We start from the raw sequence: 4,983 nt of genomic DNA, 5'->3' as shown, positions 1-4,983 counted from the left end.
AAGTGGGCGGGTGACCTTGTAATTTATGTGATCTACAAACTTTTCTTTTCTAATCCTACAAATTTTTTACTTCTTTTTATACTTCATGTAAGTTAACATACTACATGCCAAAAGATCTCTCATTTTTTTTATTTAATTTCCTTGTATTTTTCTAAGATTCTTTTAGTTGCTCACTGTCCAAGAGCTTTATGGTAGGCCCTTGAATAGCAAAGCTCTGATTCGCCTGTTCAGTTTCCCACCTCATACAGTTAATCTGTATTTGCCAAAAGATCTTTCTACGTTTTCTTGGTCTCCATGTATCTTCCTACGATTCTTTTAGTTGCTCAGGGGCTTTATGGGAGGTCCTTGAATAGGACAAGTCTGGCTTGTCTGATCAGGTGAACCATGAATCCAACTAGACAGATAGCTTTTCTCCTATCAGGAATCATGTGTTGAACCACTACATCTTCAACCACTCGGGATACGCGAAAGAAAGCAAAGAATCCGATAACTTTCCTGTTGGTGGAGCAACTCTATCTATTCGTTGCTCTTGTCTTCTATGTGTAGGTTTCTTAACTCTTAATCAAATTACAATTGTGGTGTTAGACGGTCTATACCTACTTTAAAGAGAAACAATGGCCTTTTTCTTATAATTCTCAAAACTTGAAAGTTGTTACTCTTTTTTATCTTTCCTATAAACAGGCATAAGCACAATACAAACAGATTTTATCTTACATGTCAAAGTGGGAACTTAGTTACCCTTATACATGGCGGATGCAGATATAAAACTCCACAGCTTGTTTGCTCAGGGTCGTCGTGTCGGGTTACCCGTTTAATAAATGGGTCATGTTTGTGTTTGCCACATCCGACCCGTTTAATAAACGGGTCGTGTTCGTGTTGAGGTATTCTGACCCGCCGACCCGACCCCGATTGCCACCCCTATCTGGCACCACAACAAATGCAACAAGTTCATGATATTCGATGTTTCAATACAGACCAACCAGACCTAGGGTAGCTAGAACAAGACCAAGTACATGAACTCACAAAAAGTTTGTGGAACATGAAGTGGACATGTTTCATGTGATGTCCAAACACGACCTTGAATGTCAGTTTGCCTTCATGCGTTGGTGGCCTCTGAGCGGGCTACATCACTAGTGGTGTCTTCTACTAACTGGCGTAGTTCTGTGGTTGATATAACTTAGCATTACATGAGAAGCCATGAAATTTGCACTACTGGTTCAATAATTAAAGGGAAAGGTGACCAAATTTAACAGATTCCCTGCTAACAAAGAAAAGAAAGCAAGGGCACTGAGTCATTCCAAAAGCTTTTATTTACTTGGAGAGAATCTCATTATCACAAGGATCAAAAGTAGCATGGAGCCCTCCTCATCCTTTTGTCCCCCTCTATTAATCTAATGTCCTCGTAACTTATACACTCTATTTCTGCAAACATAAAAATGCCTAATTTCATGTTTATCATCATTATAGTACAATGAAAAGTACAAGCATTAGTAGACATCTAGCCAACAAGGAGAACTCGCTTTTTTATTAATACAGTGACACTGTTCCTTTTATCATTTTGTTTTCTTTCCCTCTTGTTTATTTAATATCTAGAAGCCTCTTCAACGACACTAGAAACAAGACTATTACCAACAACGCTAAACTACAATTTTTTTTTCTTTTTCGACCGAGAAAGCTAGGGTTAGGCAGACCCCTACCAGTTATACAACCATACTTGCAACGTCCCAACACAAAGTGACGTGCACTAACTGCTCCTGCCAGACAAGCGGAGCCCCCATTGGTAACACTAAACTACACTTATGCATCACTAAGTACACATGAACAACTACAAGCCAATCCTCCACACTCAAACTGTTGAATGGCACTGTGAGCCAGGCATCAAACTGATATAGCTACCAGAAGAAGTATTTGTGTTATAAGCCATGAATGCATCGCACTCCACCTCCAGATTGTTGTGACTAGAAGCCCAGGTGCCCACTTTCCACCTCACTCTCCCTGTCAACTTCACATTCAGCAGAAATTTTCCGGCCGACTGATCGGCACCCATGTCATAACCAAAGGAAGGAGATACAGGAACCGAGTTCCCTGCTAACAATGAAGATAAAACATTGACATCATCATGGCCTTGGTAGAAAGGAGGGAAAGAGCAGTGCACAGTAATCTGCTGTCCCTTGTAGGCAACATAAGCTTCAAGCTTATCATAGTAGATTCCCACTCTCTGATTTGGGTTCTTGGTGACCAGAGTGACCTGCATGGCTGAGGTGAGAAGATGCTGGCTGGAGAGATTCATCTGATATATGACAGCATCTTGTAGAGAGAACTTGGGCTTAGAAGGATGAAGGGTGTACCAGATGATAATAATGATCATGATTATGGAGGCAATGAAAGAGAAGAAGAGAGAGAGCTTCTTGAATAGCTTCTTCCCATGGCTGAGCTGTTTGCTGGAGCAAGGCTTTGGAGATGTTATCAGATAGTTTGACATTGGTTGAGGGGAGTGGGGTTGGGATGGGTGTGGTGAAAGGAAAGACGGAGAAAATAATACAGAAGTGTGCAGTAAGGAAGGTGGTGGCTGAGGGGGTCATGAAAAAGGAGACATGGCCAAGCAACAATTATTTGGCCCTCTCTTTTGACCGGTAGCTCCGGTTTCATGAAAACAAAGGTGGGTTTATCTCGTGAACTTTTCCATTCCATAAGATTCTGGTGGAGATTAGAGTTGAGATTGCGTTTATACTAATAGATGCAAGGATATCTGGTTTTGGAATAAAGTGGAGACGCTTTTAGAATAATTGAAAAAGTGAAGCACTAATGTGTTCTTTGTTTAGAATAGAGAGCTTGGTGCAAGTGGGAATTGGGGTGGACACGGCAGAAGAACCAAGTCATGAAGGGCATGGATTGTGGCGTCACATCCATCTCTTTGACAGAGTGCTCAAGCGTGGATGGACATAACATACCACATTTGAGGACCTCAGGACGCGCCACAATTAACAACTAGATTGAGCCCCCCCACCCCCCCAATTCCCACTTGCACCAAGCACTGGATCATTTCTGCAAACAGGAGAGCTCCATGAACCTGTTTATGCATGGTACTATGGCTACCAGAAGCTTCTTCATTTTCTTTTTGATAGGCAAGCTGGGGTTAGGCAGACCCCTACCAGATATCTCTTGAGCCATATGTAGCAGTTCGAACCTGGGCCTTCAGCTTGGCACTGGACCCCACTTACCACATGGGCTACCAGAAGCTTATTAAAACTGCAAAAGTTAACTTTGCAAAAATGAAACCACACTTCTTTCATACTTCAACACTTTGAGAGGGGTTAGCCTCCAGAGAATTGAGAACTTGATTTCCTCAACAAGTATGTTGGAAATTCATTTTTCATGTCAATGTGTTGCATATTCATTTTGAAAATTATCTTTTCTTTTCTTTTTTTTTTATAAGCAAACTGGGGTTAGGCAGACCCCTACCAGATATCTCTTAAGCCCCATGTAGCAGAGGGATTCGAACCTGGGCCTTCAGCTTGGCACAGGACCCCGTTTACCACATGGGATACCACCTCGGTGGTGAAAATTATCTTAAGTAACAATTGTGTTCCCTTTTTAATGGATGCTTTAAAGATATAAGGGAATGGAGAGATCACTTGGGTCAGCTTTTTGAAGCAAGAAATGATTGCACGTTTGGAGCCCGCATCGGCCAAAAGTTTCATGATTCTAAACTCTAAGATAAATCTCATGTGTTTTAAAGATTAGGGTCTGAGCCCCCATTTAAAAAAGCAGAGGTAAGTGTGAACAATTTAAAGTTTTAAACACTCTCCTTTCGACTGCGGTGTTCTCTTACAAGCTAGAACCTAAAGCCTTTTTCAGAAAACATGAAGAAAAGTATTGCCATCTATATAGCCAGCACAGCAGCTGAGAAAAGCCATTTCATTTCTTTATTTTGTTGATTCATCTCTAAAAGTGATTCGAGTTAAACACTTGATCACCCATGATGACCCCATTTATTCCTATGCATATCACACACTTCATTGTTGACATCAATTAGGCCATTGATCTTCTTTTCTAAACAAATCGCAATAACATGTAAGCACACACACACATGCACGTGTAGCACAATTCATGAACTATTTTTTCTTTGAGAATGAAGGAAAATGTTGTTCAAAACAGAGTTAAGCAGCCACAGTTCATCAACTTCTATTATTCGGGGCATATTTTTGTATCTGTTGGGACCTTGTCTTCGATTTTTTTTTAGATTAACAAGCCGGTTGCCTTCTCCCTTCTAGCAATCCATCAATTCCCCGCATCTCTATGAGAGAACTACAAAATAATCCCAACTAGCACTCGAGAAATGGCTAATTAAGAATCTCAGTCCACACCCAATTCTTGCTTCACCAGACTTGAATCAAGAGCAACCCAACCCATGATCAGTTAATGCCCGGTATGAATAGCCATAAATCCAAATATCCATTTTGACTGAAACAAGCTTAATTCTCATTTAGGAACCAAGTCACAATCTGAGTTGCTGCCATAGTCCAATGCTCCTAGGTAATGGCAGGGCGTCTAAAGTAGTGTTTGAATTATTTGGGTTGGGTTGGACATTTGTTTAGGTTCATTTCTTTGGGTTTATTTGTTTGTGTTTCTTGATCGAGTCTAGATTTTATTTTTGTGGGTAGAAGCCAGATCGGATCATTGAAACCCAACCCATAGGAGGTTATTCTATATTGATAAATACGTTCCTATTTATATTGGTATTGAGAAGTAATAAAAGATAAGTGATTTCCTTTTAAAAGTTTTGGAGTTTGGGGACCCTTGAAGAACCCCTATCTTCTCCCCCTTCCTCCTCTCTGTCCACCGTCCTCAATATCCCTTCTAACATACAATCTTTGTTGACCCCTCTCTCTCTCTCTCTCTCTCTCTCTCTCTCTCTCTCTCAACATGCTACAGCTATGCCTTGTCCTTTTCCGTGGCTTGCGGCCGCAAGCTTGGAATTTG

The 4,983-nt window shown here is 40.9% G+C and overlaps 1 pseudogene; it reads right to left on the bottom strand.

Moving 5' to 3' along the window:
* Positions 1-1,846: 1,846 nt before the first annotated feature.
* LOC149829594 (NDR1/HIN1-like protein 26 pseudogene) lies at positions 1,847-2,482 on the bottom strand (annotated as a pseudogene).
* Positions 2,483-4,983: the final 2,501 nt, after the last annotated feature.

Source organism: Nuphar pumila, chromosome 8, assembly GCF_984573655.1.
Source record: "Nuphar pumila chromosome 8, dmNupPumi1.hap1.1, whole genome shotgun sequence".
In the NCBI taxonomy this organism is placed as follows: domain Eukaryota; kingdom Viridiplantae; phylum Streptophyta; class Magnoliopsida; order Nymphaeales; family Nymphaeaceae; genus Nuphar; species Nuphar pumila.
Note: the sequence above shows the minus strand (reverse complement) of the source record. Positions and strands in the feature narration are given on the sequence as shown.